The following is an 18679-nucleotide window of genomic DNA, read 5'->3' as shown; positions in this document are numbered from 1 at the left end:
TGAAAATATCATCTGACTACAGAATTAAATGCTGTTTTCTTTTTAATTCATTGAAAATAAAAGCAAGGACCTCGTCACTTGAATTTATGTAGAAAATTTGCTTGACATGTGTTATATTTCCTATTTTGCAAATTGGAAATTTCAAAATATATCTATAACAAATTTGCAAAAAAGGAAATTTAACACATGTTTAAAAAACACTATCAATTCTTAAATTTACAGATCTTTGAAACAAAATATGCATATTATTACCAATTTGAATCTAATAGTAAAACTTTCAACACAAAGAAGCCTAAAATCTGTATCCGTTTGAATTCAACATTTACTGTTAATTTAATACTTTGCAATACTCAATAATAAATTATTCTCTTTCATGTTATATATTTACCTTCAGAAACGAAAATTGTTGAAAGCAATAATAAAGACATCAGACTCCATACTTGGATCCGATTCTGAAAAAAAAAGATAAATAAAAAAATCTGTACATCAATGACAAAATCAGTCGGGTAACCGTTACTTTGTATGTATGATAATCAAGTTAGTTGAACGTTAAGGATGTACACCTCTGAGGAGCCAAAAATTTCTAGAATTAAACTTTTTTTCTTAACCTGATTTTTGGGTTTATAAGACTGTAACAAATTAATTGGTGAAGAAAAAATCATATGGTGGTGTACTTCTTTTTTTGCTACGGCCCTTTGAAAATGCCCAATTTTGATGATTTTCCCATTTTTCATCGATTTGTACCTATTTTTGGGCTATTATCATGAAAAAAATTACAGTTCCACAATTAAACTTTTTCTCATACTTTCTATAAAGATGAAGTGGGCCAATCTGAATAAATTTTACTTACAAAAACTATAGGTAGGTGTTACTATAAGAAAGTTTTATCATATTTTGACGCTTTTTTGTGTAAAATTTACCATGCTGTCAATTTTGTATTTTTGTGATTTTTCTCAGTTTTAAGAACAAAATGCATATTATTTCAACTTTTTTTTATATAAATGAATGAAAAAAGACATATCTAAGAAATTTGAAAAGACCAAAATGATATGGGATGTACATGATTGTTGTAAAATCATTTTTTGTATCCCTCACCCATTTTCTCAAAATTTTGGCTAAAAATACTGACTTGATTGGTCGTAAAATTTGAAAACTGGATTACGCGAAAACCATTCATTGTAAATACACAATTTTTTCACAGATTTATGTTTGCTTATAATATTTTTAAAATTCAGTGATATTTTCCACTTCTATCACATATTTTGGAAATAATTCAAGAACGAGATTTCAACAAGACTGAACGAGACTGAAAAGTCAGAAGAATGCATCCTTAAATATACGAAAAGAGGGACGAAAGATACCAAAGGGACAGTCAAACTCATAAATCTAAAACAAACTGACAACGCCATATACGAACTTATGTAGCGATCAAATTTTCTGACTTGCATCGTAAGCTTTAAATGTATTATTTTTAACAAATATATTTTTGCTGCAGAGCAATTTTTTTTATTTCTTTGATATATAATGAAAGGTAATTGCTATGAGAGTTATTTTTCGTTTTCGCGTCTTGCGAAGTGGAAAACACGAAGGCGAAAACGCTAAAAACACGAAGTCGAAAACGTTGGTGTTGTCAGTTTATTTTTGACTTGTGAGTTTAAATGTCCCTTTGGTATCTTCGGTTTTTTTTCTAAAATTCAGCGCATATTCGAAATTAGAAGAGTAATTCAGGATATATCTACAAACTGAGCTCATATTTGAAACTTAAAATGTTCGAAGGTGAAGATTAAACAGGTCAATAGGTGCAATAATAATATACTTAAATAGGTGCAATATTGATACACTAAAATATGTGCAATATTGGTACACTAACACGTTATGTCTACGATTTTACTGCAGCCTTGTAATTGAAGTCAATCGTGGATTTTCTAGGTGGGTTTTTTTTCTGTCTGTTAATTTGCGTTTCTGAATAGCTGAGAAATTGATTATAATTTCTATGTGCATACCTTATAATGGAAATATCCCATCAATGTCCCTTTTCTTTTACTTCGAAATACATGAGAACGTCGTTTAGTTTGTCAGGAAGACATTTGCAAGAAAGATATATGGTCCTCAGTCTGTGTTAAATTTGCTTGATTCTGAAAATATAGGTTATGCATTATATTATTTGGTGCATATAGGACCCCAAAAAATCATTGACAAAATTGGAAAGCTGTAAATATTTCATTGCTGATTATCAACAAATTGATTATGACATTCACCACGTGTTACTCTGACACACATACTTATTGTTCACCTGGGTAAATTCGTGGTTTACGCAAACTACCCTGTAAATATGTGATTTTAGATGTAAAGAATATATCTCATTATAATTAGGTCTTTCCACTTTTCTGTGGAAAGACCTATTGTTTTCCTTCTGATTATTATAAGGTCTTTCCACTTTTCTGTTGTTTTTCTTCTGATTATTAGGTCTTTCCACTTTTCTGTGGAAAGACCTGTTGTTTTTCTTCGGATTATTTTCATTAGGTCTTTCCACTTTTCTGTGGAAAGACCTATTGTTTTTCTTCTGATTATTTTTTTTTCTTCCGCCTAATTTTGTTCTTGCAATAAATATTTGTTTCACAACATATCGCTTAGATATTTGGTATATGATATCAAATAGTTTATGTGCCTTGAAATTTACCTTGCTTAACCGAATACTTTTCTTTGTAGAAGTTATCTCCACAAACACTGTTTTCCTTGTGTCCACTACTCCTTCGCAACCGTAAAAGATTACGACAAACTTATTTGATAAAATTGCTCGTTATATCCTTCGCATGATTTGTCCTATTTTGACCGAAGCAATATGAACGCTCCATAAGAGAGTTAGATTTTCTATTTCCCCTTATGCATTTGATATAAGTAATATGCATTTCTATCTTGTAAACCGTAAGGGATAGAGACCTAGGATCTTTTGATTTGAGGTCCTTGGTCAAAAAAAATGAAAATTAGGTCAAGGTCAAAGGTCAAGGTCATATTCTTATTTTTGAATTTGGCTTATTTTCACTTATTTCCAAAAAACGTATAAGATAACAACAAATTATTTGTACTAAATTATTAGTTGCGACATGTAGTAACACATACATTTTGATCGCAAGGGTACGCATATGGTGATACAAATGTATAACTCATTAGCCAAATATAATTAAGACCTATGGTCTTTTGATTTGAGGTTCTTAGTTTATGACCTTGAAATTGATCTCAAGGTCATATATTAATTTGCTGTTCTAGGTTTTGACCTTTGCTTTTACCTCATATGTATACATGATAAAGCCATGAGACTTTTGGCAAAGGGTATCAAACCATTTGACCTTGAAAAAACAACCGGAAGTGACCCTGTGTAAACACGAAGTAGCTATTTTTTGTACATTATTAATATAAAAGTATATAGAACCAGATATTTTTGGAATTAGTGTCAAGCAAATATTCAAATATTATCGAAAGTAACATTTTTCAAACCAGAAGTAACAAATTATCTCCCTTATTTAAAAAATATTGTATAGAAACCATATATTTTTGGAATCAGCGTACAATAAGCGTACATTTGACGATAGAAATGACATTTTAAACTTAATTTTACAACTTTCATATTAAAATACATTGTTTTTGGTGGAAAGACCTTCAATTGTTCTCTGAACAATTGGTTTTTAATTATTATTATTATTTTTTTCTTCTTCCGCCACTTTTTTCTTACGGTGCTTTTTTGTTTCGATAGATGTCCCTTAGATTTTTTGCGTATGCTATCGAACAGTTATTACGATTTTGAAACTGACCCTGTTAAGTCGAAAACACTTTTTATTGTAAGAGTTATCTCCCCAAACACTGTTTTTCTTGTGTACAAATCTCCTTTGCAACCGTTAAAGATTAGGACAAAATTATTTCACCAATATGCTGGTTATCTCCTCAGGATCTGAAAAATAATTTTGACCGAAGTGGTCCGGAAACTCCATATGAGAGTTATTTCCCCTTCTGTATTTAAAATAAGTAAAATGTAATTGTAATTGGTAAACCATAAGTGATAGAGACCTAGGTTCTTTTGATTTGAGGTCCTTGGTCCAAAAAAAGGAAAATAGGGTCAAGGTCAAAGGTCAAGGTCATTTCTAAATTTTGATTTTGGCTTATTTTCATCTCTTTTCAAACACGATGTAAGATATTGACAACATATTTTTACTTAATTGTTAGTCGCGAAATGTCGTAACACATACATATTGGTTTAAAGGGTATGCTTACTTCAAATTAGAGTTTTCTCCCTTCTTTTATTTAAAAATATGCATATGGTGATATAACTCATGAACCAAAAATAATTAAGACCTAGAGTCTGATTTGAGGTCCTTCGTTGATGACCTTGAAATTGAGCTCAAGGTCATAGGTTAAATTGACATTCTAGATTTTGACCTTTGCTTTTACCTCATATTTATACATGATAAAGCCATGGGACTTTTTGCATTAGATTTCAAGCCATTTAACTTTGGAAAAGCCAACCGGAAGTGGCCTTGTGTAAACCAGAAGTGGCTATTTTTTGTATAATATAAAGTATATAAAACGAGATATTTTTGAAATTAGTGTCAAGTAAACTTTCAAATAATACCAACAGAAACATTTTTCAAACCGGAAGTAACAAATGATCTCCCTTATTAATAAAAAATATTTCATAGAAACCATATATTTTTGGAATCAACGTTCAATAAGCTATCATTTGACGCTGTAAATTACATTTGAAACCGAATTTTACTACTTTCATATCAAAATACATGGTTTTTGGTGGAAATTATAATTACTATTTTAAATTACAAATTAGACATTAATCAATCAATCTTTTATTCAGTTATTCATTGAGATTACTTCAATTTGTAAAACACTTACAACATTGCAGCAACCATAGATATCTAGTTACATGATTGAATAAATAATACAAAAAAGGATAAGAAATATTGCCATAAATACTGGACTGTATAATAGACCACATGCACCACCGACACCAACAAACATAAACAACAAACTCCACTCGATCCAGAAAGCCTGACAGGGTACAGGCACAAATGAACTCATTATAGATACATAGCTTAAAATTGTGTACGTTAGACACGCGTTTAGTCTACAAAAGTTTAAAAGCCAAATAAAGTGCGAAGTTGAAGAGCATTGAAGATCCAATATTCCTAAAGGTTATGCCAAAAACAGCTATTAAGATCATATCGTCGCTGGGCTTCTAAAATGTCGTATATGACTTTTTTGGCTAAAAATACCTTTTGACACCAATGGTCTGGGCGGGAGGAAATCTTTGGTATTACAAAATAGCATACAGTTAGACCAATCAAAATGTGTGAAATAAGACATATTACAAAATTGCCAATGTCAGTTGTTTGTTAAGTTTGCTTCCAAAATGTTGTATGAAAACTTGAAAATCTTTTTAGAATGGCTTTGGGAAAAAAAATAATTGTACATTTCTTTTTTTCTCTGAAAATAGTTTAAGTTCTTGGATAATCCAGAAATGTCAAAGCTTTTATTTCACTGCTATTTACAAAAATGTTCAAGTTCACATACGAAATTTTGGAAGCATGCATTTTGCCAAATTTTCAAAGCCTGTTTGTGAGATATTTTGTTATTGAAAAATTTGTAATTTACAACATTTTAGAAGCCCAGCGACGATATATTCTTTAAACAATTTTACGTGCGCACAACCCTACTTTTTAATTATCTTGATTGTACATTGAAAATGGAAACACAATAACAAAAACCTGCATAGCGCAGCTACCCACAGAATCACCACTTACTAGAATATGGAAATTAAATAGCGCATAATTTTGAAAATAGGATCAAAATGTGCTCGCTACTGCAAGAAACAAGCCAAGTTAGCTACAACTGTTGGTTGGATACTGTCACTCAAGTGAAAAACATGATACAGCAATCATAGCAGGTTTGGAATTATGGAGTCTCAACATAAAATTAATTGAAATCATGATTCGCAGAACTTATGATAGTCCGTAAGTATTTAAAATCGTTAAATTATAGAATATATTTACAGATTTGTTGCATGTGCCATTGGGTCCGACAAGTGACACATCGACGTCTAAAGAAGAATCATTTATGGTGTCGAAAATGGAACATAAGTAAGAAAAAAATATAAAAACCCTTGGTAAAACGCACCGTTCAGCTGATCAAGTTGTTATGTAGTTCAAAATAGAGAACAAACATGTACACCAACGGTCATTTGTGACAAGTAAACTTGATATAGTTCGATTGACCGATTAGTGGTTTACTTGTGTAGAGGTGATATCGGCGATATCCTGTCTAAACAGTTGTGAAGGAGGTTGAATGTGTTTTAAAAAAAATATCGTTGTATTGACCAGAAGCTCACGAGCAGTGTACTTGCTATGATATGTATTCATATCACATTAATTCTATGAATATATAGTAATGCCACTAAGAATAGGATCATTCACAAACTAAAATTGTCGCGTTTTATAAAGTCTTATATAGAATGAAATTCAAAACAGTGTGGCTGTGGCCATTGATTGACACATTAAATTCATCTATTGACTGGGACAATTTACGTGAACGTTTGTGTGTAACGACCACTGTTCACGACGTACCTACGATAGACATTTAAACTGTGGGGTTACCAAAAGTTTCTTAACGCCTTTAATTAGAAAATAATTCGAAAAAATAATCAGGAATAACCTTTATGTTTTGATTTATATAATTGATATAAATCAAAACATCGTGTTATTTCTGATTAATTTTTCGAATTACTTTATTAAGGTGTTGAGAACCTTTGGTGACCCCATAGTTTAAGTGTCTTCAAAAAGTACATAGTGAGCAGTGGTCGTTACATACAAACGTTCACCTAAATTGTCCCAGTCAATGGATGAATTTAATGTGTCAATCAATGGCCACAGCCACACTGGTTTGAATTTCATTCTATATGGTTGCTGCTTCCTCTTTCCATGATATCTTCTTACTTTTAAATTCGAAATACAAAATATAAATAAAGTCAATAAACAAACAATTCACACAAACACAGATAAGTGAAATGAGACTGTATACGATTTACTGCATATACTAATGTACTGCAATCGATAACAGGTGTTAAATGTACGTACATGGTCAAATGTTTCATTCCTGTGATTCAAATATTCCAATGCGAGTTTTAGTTTTAGGTCTTAGTGTTCATGCATTCTATCAATATTTTCAGGTGAAATATTATACTTCAAGTGTGCATGAACACTATCCTTATTACCTAGTCACTTCCAAACCACTGGCTTATGGATAATTATCTTCAGAGGCGGATTTAGGGGGATAATAGGACCAGAACCCCCAATGCGTGGGACCCCCTCTTAAGATTTGTGGATCTGCCTTTGAGCTAAAGAGACTGGAGGTCCATCAGAAGCGGTCGTAATAGATCAATGAACGTATAATACTGATTACAGTACGCACAAAAGGAGTATTAATCAAATAAACTTCATCAGGTTCCAAATGTTTTGGAAGTCAACTACACAAAACCATCAGGGATATTAAACTGAACAAACATTTGACATAATTGAACAGCCAACTTTCTTTTTGGGATATTTTTCTTTTATAATATCAGCTTTGAAATACACGTCTTTCAAATTGACATTCGCAGTTATCAAGCCTACAATGGTTCAAAGAAAGACTATTAGTACTTAATCAATTGTTTTAAAGCAGCAAGAAAAAAGTAATTTCAGAATTTATCTAACCTTTTCGTTTCATAAAACAACATAAAATGCCTTAACAAGTAACTAATACGGATTTCAACATGTACCTTATGCTTTCTTTCGGATAATTCACGTTGTCACTATGTTTTTTTTTTATTTATAAAATTATCTTATTTGATTGACGGTTGTTTTATCTCTATACAATTTGCACTCTACAAAATATGTTACCCGGTCAACAGATTGATCAATACCATGTAAGCACAACATCGCCTATTTCGAGTGACCAACCTTGTAAAAGACCTTCACGAGATACCCCATTGATAAATGGTTTGGACGCCAAATACATAAAACAATTTACAGCAATAAAACCAAAAATCCTAAACCGCTAGAACAACCAAAATAAAAGGTCAATGATTTAAGTAGCAGTTTTAAATTGTCCTGTATATATAGCCTACATTTAATGGTAATAGTAACTTGCATTATCGCCGAGATCAAAGAATATGACCACATTACCAAACTGGCTTACTGCTTGACTTGTCAGTAGAGCACAATGAATTAACCAGGTTAATCAATTAGATATCGATAATTGCATACACCACACTCGTTTTGTCATCTTTTGTACAGTTGTTTGAATGTACTGCATTTTGATTGGTTGATGTAGAATGAATGGGTCACGTTAATATGTGACGAGGATGTCCAAATCAAGTGGAGTAAAAAGTTCAAGTTTGCTCTTAAAAACTTTTCGCACAGCATGACTATTGAATTAAAGTAAACAAATTATGTTCACAGCATGTCCTGATCCGAACTTTGAATGGAAAATGAATGCATTAAAATAAACAGGCGACAATCATCGATAGCAAATTCTCTTATTTGAAACAATAATAATCTTTTATTTGAAAGGGGTTTTTCTGTAACCTGAAAAAAATTTATTGCATGCAAATCATACTTCGAAGAGAAAATGGAATTAAATAAGCGATTTCAGCTTTATAAACGAAAATAAAAAAAAAGTCTTTGACGACCACGATCATACTCGGGTTGATTAATATATAATGCAGCAATATTCCTCAAAAAACACATAATTACTAGCAGTAAAATTGCATTTCCTATGTTAATTATAAAATCGTATTGGATTAATTTCTCACGGCATTTACATTTGTGTGTTATACTTTGCATTTACCAAAAAAGGAAAGCAGGAAGAATTAGATAGTGTGCGCTTTCAATTTAAGGTGGTATGGGAGTCTAAAATAAAAATGATAGAATTTGTTCATACTTTGCCAAAACGTAGTATCTACTGATATATGTTGAAAAATATAATAAAAATGATAGGTCACCGCGCATTTTCTCAAGCTACAGGACGTGACAAAATGACACATTTTGTATGGATTATACAGGAAAAAACACCATTTTGTGATTAGAAACTAAACAAAATGATAGAATTGTTATATACTTAAGGAAAAGATAGCTTTCAGACAAGGCTTTGAGAAAATCAAAAGAAAAGATAGGGTCACCGTACGTTTATTCTGGCTAAAATACAAAATAGGAAAATTCCATGTAGAATCCTTCAGAAAATGCACTTTTTTAGAGTTACCTCCCCTTAAAATGCCAATTTAATTTTTTTTTTAAACAACCAAAAATAATCAACACTTGCAAAAATATTAATATTTATAAGTTATATTCTTATAAATTGGTTCTTTTAAATGAAAATTCACATTGAATATCTGCATTCCTGCATCAAATTTTGCTAACTTGATAGAAAATCTGGACCTTGAGTTCTCTGTTTTTTACAATCCAAGATGGAGGAAGACACCCATACCACCTTAACGTCATTTTTCTGTTACACTAAATGGTAGCAATATCTGACGTTGCGTCGGTAAATATTTAAATAGGTTTCTGGTAAGACTGTAAACATATCTGTCAGCTTTAAATATTGAGGACAGCTGTACGTACCTATTTTCAAATGCGTTCATTCTCATACAAATAACCTAAAATACAAACTTCTGTACCATGACCGTTAACTTTACTTCATGAATGAAATCTAGATATGACATTATCATATATCTAGTGTAATACTTTACTGATTCCTTAACTTTTTAAAATGCATCATTATTCTCATTTACGACTTCTTTATCCTCTATCATGATTCGAAGCATTCATTTTTAACAAATTGAATACTAGTAACCGACATTTGAAAGTTGGATAACTTGATTTATTCTTTTATATATTTAAAAAAAAATCAAAACATTTAAGGAAGCGTGTACTGTTAAGCAATGTTTCAATAATGTTCCGAATAAGGGAGCTACCATTTGATTTTTTATGATAAAATTTGTAAAAAAGGCAGGACAGGAGTTTGGGTTAAAAAAAAAAAAAGGCAGGATGAGCAACTTGGCAAAAAGAAATTCATGATGACAATTTATGTAAAAAACAGTCAGGTTAACTAAAAAAAAGAAAAGAAAAAAAAAAAAGAAGACAGGATCAAACAGAGTGGAAAATAAAAAGGACCCAAAATTTTCATGCAAGTCCTCCCATCCTAAAAATCAAATGGTAGCTCCCTAAGTAGGCACCGCATCAGCCATTAAGACCAGAGATGACGCTAAGACACTTTAGAATATTTTTTAAAAACAAAAACCCAGCAAAAAAAAAAACGAAAAAAAAACCCGGAGTTTTAGTAATGTTTCTAACATAAAACGGAGAAAAAATGAAGAATTATAAACGATTGCTTTTAACGTACCCTGATAAACTGTAATTCAATCCTGACATTTACAAAACAAAATGTCTTCAACAATTCACTATTCACACCGAAACCAGGAAGTGAGACATCTAATTATGTAATTGCAAACGTGACTTTGAAGTAACTTTTTTGCATAGATAGAGACGTATTTGATCAGTAGGGTATTCTGCGAAATCATTGATTGCATTTCACGAAATCAATTCAGGTCGGATATTTAAACTTTATGATAACATCACCTGAATAAGAGTACTGAAGCCTTTTCCAGAAAGTTATATACACTATAAAGAGAGTTTCATTTTACGTTTTCCACAATAAAAAAGATAAACAAATTCAAAGCAATTGGTTTCATCCAATAATATGGATGAAATAATTGTTCATGTTATTGCATGCCAGAATATTTCTAATATTGAGTCACCTTGAAAAGAATATACATGATACAAGTTTAGTGAATTATCTTGAATTCTAAAGACACGTATAAGTTCTTGGTTTGCTTGGTTTTTTTTAAATTGAAGAATGTAAAAGAACAGTGTCCAAATGTCCCCCGGGTTGCACAATTTTTATCTATCCAAGGGTAATAACCAAAAAAAAGTAATCTGCTTTTCTTTAATTTTATACAATTATCTTAGAGAAATGTAGGCAAGGAGAGCAGATACAATGCAATTTCCAACATAATTAATATTTCCAAGGGGCATAAATTCCTTAAAAAATCATTTGATCGGTATTGATTTTCGAACTTGCTTACATTAACTGTTCACATATATTTAATAAATATCTGGTTAAATTATACACCTTAGAGTGCTTATAATGTATTTTGCCATTTGCAAGGTATATATAATTGTTTTAAATATAATTGATCGGCACTGATTTTCGAAATTGTCTGAGACATTGATGATATAAACACATAATATTAGTTTTATAAAAACGGACGCCCGTTATTTCTATGTCACCCTCAACACGTCGGTTGCGGGACATCAAATATAAATTTGGTTCTACAAAACTCATTAACTAGGTTTTTACTGCATAAAATAGTTCTTAACAGGTTTTTTTGAAGATATAATTTTCAACAAAACTTTTATTTTTTTACCACAATTTCGTATTCTAGTGGCATCTAAAATTGTTAAAATAAGGAGATGTGGTTTAATTGCAATTTCGACAACTTACCACAGTCCAAAGGAAAAGATGGGACTATTTACATCATCGTACGAACTTCAGCAATGAACGAAAACCGTATCGTATAGTAAGCTGTAAGAGGCAACGATAAATCATGTCCATTCATGAAAAAATGAAAAAATAAATAGAAACTACTAATGAAATGTTAGACAGTAATATCAGTTGCAAATTCTCCAAATAACAAAAACAAAAAACATTTAACTTCGACGTAAGAAAAATCACAGTTGGTCTGATTATGACACTGTTATGTATCTAACCTTAATGAGGAAGTAATTTGCAAGAATAAACTAAGTGATAAGAAGTCATTGAAAATAAGGCAACGGTACCTTTTGGAATAATTAAATGTCTCTTATTTCAATTTCACGGTACAGTAAAGTTTTGGTGGAGTCGCAATGATCTTGTTATCATTGGTTCATTATCAATAGTCATGCTTACTGATGTGCAATAGAGCAGAGTCTTGACATGCAAAAGAGAAAAAAAAGTATTTTAATATTTGCGGCTAAATTCCCATCAAATATAAATGAGTTCTGGTTTTTCTAACCACATGCAGATTTGTTTATATTATGTTATAATTCTGCCATAATTTATTATATTTTATATTTATCTGTATCACTAATCAGGAATTATCCGAACATGTGTAGATACTTTTTATCATTTCTAAATTGTTATTTTGTATAATTCCGACCGTTATATTTGCTGTTCCAAAATATCAACATTATTATATATATCAAAAGTACAAGACTTATAATTTGAAACTCCAGACGCGCGTTTCGTTTACATAAGACTCAACAGTGACGCTCAGATCAAAATTGTTAAAAAGCCAAACAAGTATAAAGTTGAAGGGAAATATAGACAGGTGATTATGAAACATGTTAATCATTAAATGGGCCAAGTCCAGAAAACCAATGAATTGATATATGAAAGACTATCAGAGATCAGTCAATATTATCTGTACTTAGTTTGTATGTCCCTAATTAGTCTTAGCTATAATAACCTTTTCAAAGTTAACATTATGCTGGGTCCTCCTAGATCTCAGTGTGGGACAGATATTGAGGATGGTCATTATTAGTTACTAGTACATAGTGTGCTAGTGACCTAATACGATATATATAGGGTCAGTAAATTCCATATGGGGTGAGATCGAAGAAAAAATAAAATGCATCAGAAACCGAAGACCCGGGGCCTGGTTTTCGAACGTATCATAAGATATGTCATAAGATATATCTTAGGACATATTTTATGATCATCTTATGACTATCATATGATATGTCATAGGATTTAAATCAAAGCTGTCTTAAGAGAGTCATAGCTATGATGCTCTTATGATTGTCATAAGTGAACATTATTTTCTATTATTTTAAATAATGATTAAAGAGTGATAAATATAAAAATGAAAATGAAAAGTATGAACTTATCAATTATTACCATTCTTAATATTTACGAATATTTTTTTTTTTATTATAATGAACATGAAATTTTATACAAAAAAGAATTGAAATATAAGTTGATAATTTGTTTAAATTTATGATAAATCTTGAACTTCGCTTTCGTGTATTATCATACATGCATTGTTATTTAACTGTGAATACTTTTTAGATTCGGTACCCGCTTAACGAAATGCCCGTGCACATATGTTAATATAGTACTATTAAATATACTAGGAACGAAATAATATGTATATCTGTTGTACTAAACCATAAGTTAGAAAAGAATTCAAAATTGTATGTCACAGGAGATTCAAATTTGAATTCACGTAGTAATAAAATCTTTACTATTTAGCTAACCGAGAAACAAAACAAATATTTTCTTTGCAATAAACATGAAATTATACATTAAAAGTAATCAATGACAAATCGTAACTTGGGACACTCTCGAAAACATATCTTGCGACTATGACATGTCCTAAGACCATCATAGGACATGTCTTAGTCATAAGATACTTTCGAAAACCAGGCCCCCGGTTCCTATCTTAATGACAAAAAAAGCCAAATTATATGCGTCTGAACAGCTTTTGCTAGATTAACTTTCACACGGAACGCTCATAGCAAACAGAGGATGTATAAGTACCGAAACACTTGAAGAGCCATGCGACCATAAGGATATAAAACTTTGACGGAACATGCAGACAGCTTAAACTAGTTTCCAATCTGTCACCCTCTCACTCAGTTTTTAACTTCAATCAATGGAAAACAAAAAAAGCATAAAGTGCATTATACTAGTACAATTACAGATGAGAGTAATACTACATATAAAAAAGAAGATGTGGTATGATTGCCAATGAGACATGCAACTGTCCACAAGAGACCAAAATGACACAGACATTAACAACTATAGGTCACCGTACGGCCTTCAACAATGATCAAAGCCCATACCGCATAGTCAGCTATAGAAGGCCCCGATATGACAATGTAAAACAATTTAAACGAGAAAACTAACGGCTTTATTTATATATAAAAAATGAAATAACACCGTTTCAAAAATGTTACGGAAAAAAGTTATAAACCAGGGGTGGTGTTCTCGAAAGTATCATAAGAATCGTCCTAAGTCGCATCCTAAGACCAACTTTAGGATGGACTTAGGATTAACTTAGGACACTGTTAAGGTGTGTCTCGACGCTATCTCAGATACATCTTATGTTAGGACGTCCTAAACATATCCTAAGTGAGAAATTTAAAATCGTTTAAGTAATTTTTTGATAAAACATATATATAAATGAAAAAAAAACAACCAATTAATAATTTTTTTTAATTCTATGTATAGAATTAAATGCATGATTTAAAATGTAATTATAAAATTATATTTAAAAGGATTGTACATTCAAACTGGAAAACAATTTGTTTTGAAATGAGTATTAAATTTGTAGTGTCATCGTATCGTGAAACACGTAGTTCAAAGTTTAAAATTATGCACAATTTCTTTACATGCGCGTTAATAACCGATGATGCGTTTCATTTCATGTTCATCTTCACGTAAAATAATTAGCAAAAAGCGAAATTCAAGCTTTATTAAGTTATGATGAACATAGGATGAACATAAGACATCTAATTAGGTGTCCTAAAGTTAGGACGAAAAATGCGATATATCCTAAGTTAAGACAGCTCCGAGAACACGACTAAGGACAAAGACTTGTCATCAGATGGTCTTAGGACACTTCCTAATCCTAAGATAGCTTCGAGAACACCACCCCTGTTTTTTTCCGGTGGTGTTCTCGAAAGTATCCTAAGATTCGTCATAAGTCATGCCTAAGACCAATTTTAGGATAGACTTACGATCGTCCTAGGGCACTCTTAAGTTGTGTCTCGAAGCTATCTCAGACGCATCCTATGTTAGGACGTCCTAAACATATAAGTACGAAATTTTAAATAGTTGAAGTAACTTTTTGATAAAACATTTATTAACGACGAAACCAATTAATAAAATTGTTTACGAGATTTTATAATAACATGTATTCAATTAAATGCATCATTTTAAATACGATTTTAAAATAATATCAAAAAGGTTTGTAATTTAAACTGGATACAATGTGTTTTGGAATGAGAATTTGAAAATCGTAACTGTCATCGTATCGTGAAACACGAAGTTCAAAGTTTAAAATCATGCACAATTTCTTTACATATCAATTAATAATCGATGACCTTCATTTAATGTTCATCGTCACGGATTTTTTTTTAGCAAAAAGCATGCACAAAGTAAGGATGAAGATAGGATGATCCTAAGACACCTACTTAGGTGTCCTAAAGTTAGGAAGAAAAATGCGATATATCTTACGTTAAGACGTTAAGAGAGCTTTGAGAACACGACTTAGGACAAAGACTTGTCATAAGTTGGTCTTAGGACATGACCTAGTCCTAAGATAGCTTCGAGAACACCACCCAAGCTTCTATAGAAAAATAGTGTCACATTTGATATCGATTTCATATTTCATTCAGAATGTCAACACAGAAAAAAATATTTCCCGAAATATTAAATGCAATCATGATGAAAAACTAAACTACAAAACGGAAACAACCTGCAGTATGAAGGGTCAATTATAGTTGGGGCCTTAAAATTTCGTTGAGTATCAAGAAGGTTATTGGAAATAGGGTTTACTATTGTACTCGAGTTCCTCGTTGAAATGTGCGGAAACTCTTAAGATAAAACAGTAATCAAATGCCGGTTAGTTAGCTATCTCCCTAAATACTTTGGTTCATGTTTTATATACACTCTTCAATCTTTGAGACAGAACTGAGGCTCAAACATAGTTCAAATGAAAGCAAATCTTCCAATGATTCGAATTACAAATAGCGTTAAACAGGGCCTAACTTGTGCTTCATATCAGGTTGAAAATGTTCATTAGTGTACAAACTCAGCTATATTAATAAAACACTAGATATCGGATATAACGTCCTCGTTCAGAGGGCAAATAGAAGCGTTGTTATTTATCATTGAAAACTAAAATGACAGCCCCAGGATAGGTCCAACTGCTGGATGGAAATGTGACATGTATAACCAGTTTTTGAATCCAAGTCATCTGTAATGTCAAAGCAGGTCTTAAATCATTATATTGTAACGCTCATTCTGCACCGCCGAATAATATGAAAACTATGGACTACATGTATAAGTAATCAAACTTGAATTTATACGTTTGTTGAAAATTACATGACTGTTCATGCTGCGAGAGTAAACAAGCGAGAAAGGGGCGCTATTTTTAACAATAAAAATACGAACAAATTGTTTTTTAAAAGATTGAAAAGTATGTTTTATGTCAACATTATCGAAGTTTTACATTTCGACCGAAGTATTTGCTATCTGCTTCAATCAAATGTATTTACAAGACTTAATAAAGAATGAATTTTAACAATTGATTGATCAAAAGCAGATCCACAAACTTCCTGGTTACCATTTCATTGGTGCCAAGGTACCAAGAACACTTTGAGAATGACACGATTTCAGATCAAAGATAAGGCTAATATTTTATGAGATACACTTGTATGTACCCTGTTAATTATACCACCATAACGGGCATAACATATCATTGATATAACTTGTGGGGTAGTAATTGTTTGAATGTGATACAATAGTTTTTAAGTACTTGAAAGTTTTAAAATTAGAGTCAGTGTACCTAGTGTAGTCTTTTCTTTAACTGAACTTGAAAAAACTCTCTCCAGGTGTGTTTACAATGCATTTAATATTAACTTTAGTTGATATAATTGAGACGTTTCACGTTTTGGTTGAAATTGGCTTTTTACTGTGGTGACAAAGACCTTATTGACAATTGTTGATTATTTCTTATGCACATAGAATTAAAAAAAAATATATATACATTTATACATTTCTAATAAGACATTCATGTTTGCAAAAGAAAGAAACTATTCTAGTGCATAACTTAAGTCATATAAATGTTGTCAACTGGCAGATTGAATCAAATACGTTGTACGAGGAAAATATATTTACATTATTTGAGTCGTTATAATGCACATTAGAAATAAACTCAGCATAGATGCCAGGATTGTTATTTTGTTTTTGCGCCTGACGCGCGTTTTCTCTACCAAAGACTCATCAGTGACGCTCGAATCAAAAAAAGTAAAAAAGACCAAATAAAGTACGATGTTGAAGAGCATTGAGGACCAAAAATTCATAAAAGTTTTGCCAAATACAGCTACGGTTATCTATTCCTGAGGTAGAACAGCCTTAGTATTTCATAAATACAAATTGTAAACAGTTAATTTATAATTATGACCATATCAATCATAATTCATGTCAACACAGAAGTGCTGACTACTAGGCTGGTGATACTCTTGAGGAATAATAACGTAACCAGCAACGGCATCGACCCAGGGGTGATTTTATTTCATTTTTCCTGATCGGTTATCAAAAATGTTGTCATTATCAGATCAAACACTTGTGTAAAAAGTAAAACGACAAAATACTGTACTCCGAGGAAAATTCAAAACGGAAAGTCCCCTATCAAATGGCAAAATCAAAAGCTCAAACAATCAAACTACAACTGGACAACAAATGTCATATTCCTGACTTGGTACAGGCATTTCACCATGTAGAAATGGTGCATTAAACCTGGACTTAAATCTAGCCAAACCTCTCACCTGCGTGACAGTCGCATTAAATTCCATCACACCGACAACGATATGTGAACAAAACAAACAGACACAATTATAGTAAATTGTAGATTTCCTGATGTTTCACGTTACTCCTGTTGACATAGCATTGTCAATTCCTTTCGACTTGTAAATTTGGTATCTTTCTTCTCTTAAAGATTTTTGGAAGAATAACACTCAAATGTTAAAAAATTAACTCCATAGGTAATTATACCACACTACATCTCCTTATTTCAAAGTTTTAAATAAGATTGCAAATATATCAATAAACCCTATTAAGTTTTTCAAACACATGCTACATGTACCTAAAATAAAATAAAAGATATAATAAGACAAAAATTTAACTTAAAAAAAACCAACAATGAACGATATCTAAAAATCATATATAAACTCTTTTGCACCACCAGTCAGGTGTCTGGACAACAAGCCATGCTTTAATTTTTACAAAGACTATCAAATGAGCAGCTTTCAACACCAAGTCTCATACATCAACAAAATTGTGGTAATTATTTTGAATTAAGCAAGATATCTAACGCATGACCTCTCGATTCATCAGACCCACACAAAGTTGAATATGATATAAGTTTTATAACAAAAGCACGTGGACACAAAACACCGATTTAGATGTACTCGCAATTACTGTAAGCTAGCTTATAAAAGCCCATAAATTAGTATAATGACAACCGTCATTTACATTTTAATGGACAGTAAACAATATAATTAGATATTTTAAAAGGAGTAATGCGTAAATATTCATATATATATATAGTTTTATACCTTGGATTTCCCAAATTTCTTTAAAAGTTTGAAAGACTTTTCATAAGATAATAACGGTTAAAGAAATGTAATGGTCATTTTATTGCGCAATAAAGTTTATGTTCTAATCAAGATGTAAACACTTAACATCACTTATGGATTGCGCATGCATTACATGTCATATTTATCATACATGTATTATTTTACAGACTGTATTTTTT

General features: G+C 31.3%; 1 long non-coding RNA gene across 1 annotated transcript in view; it reads right to left on the bottom strand.

Annotated features, from left to right (window-relative positions):
• Window positions 1–387: 387 nt before the first annotated feature.
• Window positions 388–18679, bottom strand: part of LOC143063554 (uncharacterized) — a 50843-nt gene continuing 32551 nt past the window's right edge. Inside the window, exons 2-3 of the long non-coding RNA XR_012975038.1 lie at window positions 2004–2135; window positions 388–452 (exon numbers count right to left, since the gene is read on the bottom strand). This is a non-coding gene — a long non-coding RNA (uncharacterized LOC143063554). The remainder of the gene's footprint in view (window positions 453–2003; window positions 2136–18679) is intronic.

Source organism: Mytilus galloprovincialis, chromosome 2 (assembly GCF_965363235.1).
Source record: "Mytilus galloprovincialis chromosome 2, xbMytGall1.hap1.1, whole genome shotgun sequence".
Classification (NCBI taxonomy): domain Eukaryota; kingdom Metazoa; phylum Mollusca; class Bivalvia; order Mytilida; family Mytilidae; genus Mytilus; species Mytilus galloprovincialis.
The sequence above is the reverse complement of the archived record's forward strand: the minus strand, read 5'-3'. Positions and strand labels throughout refer to the sequence as shown.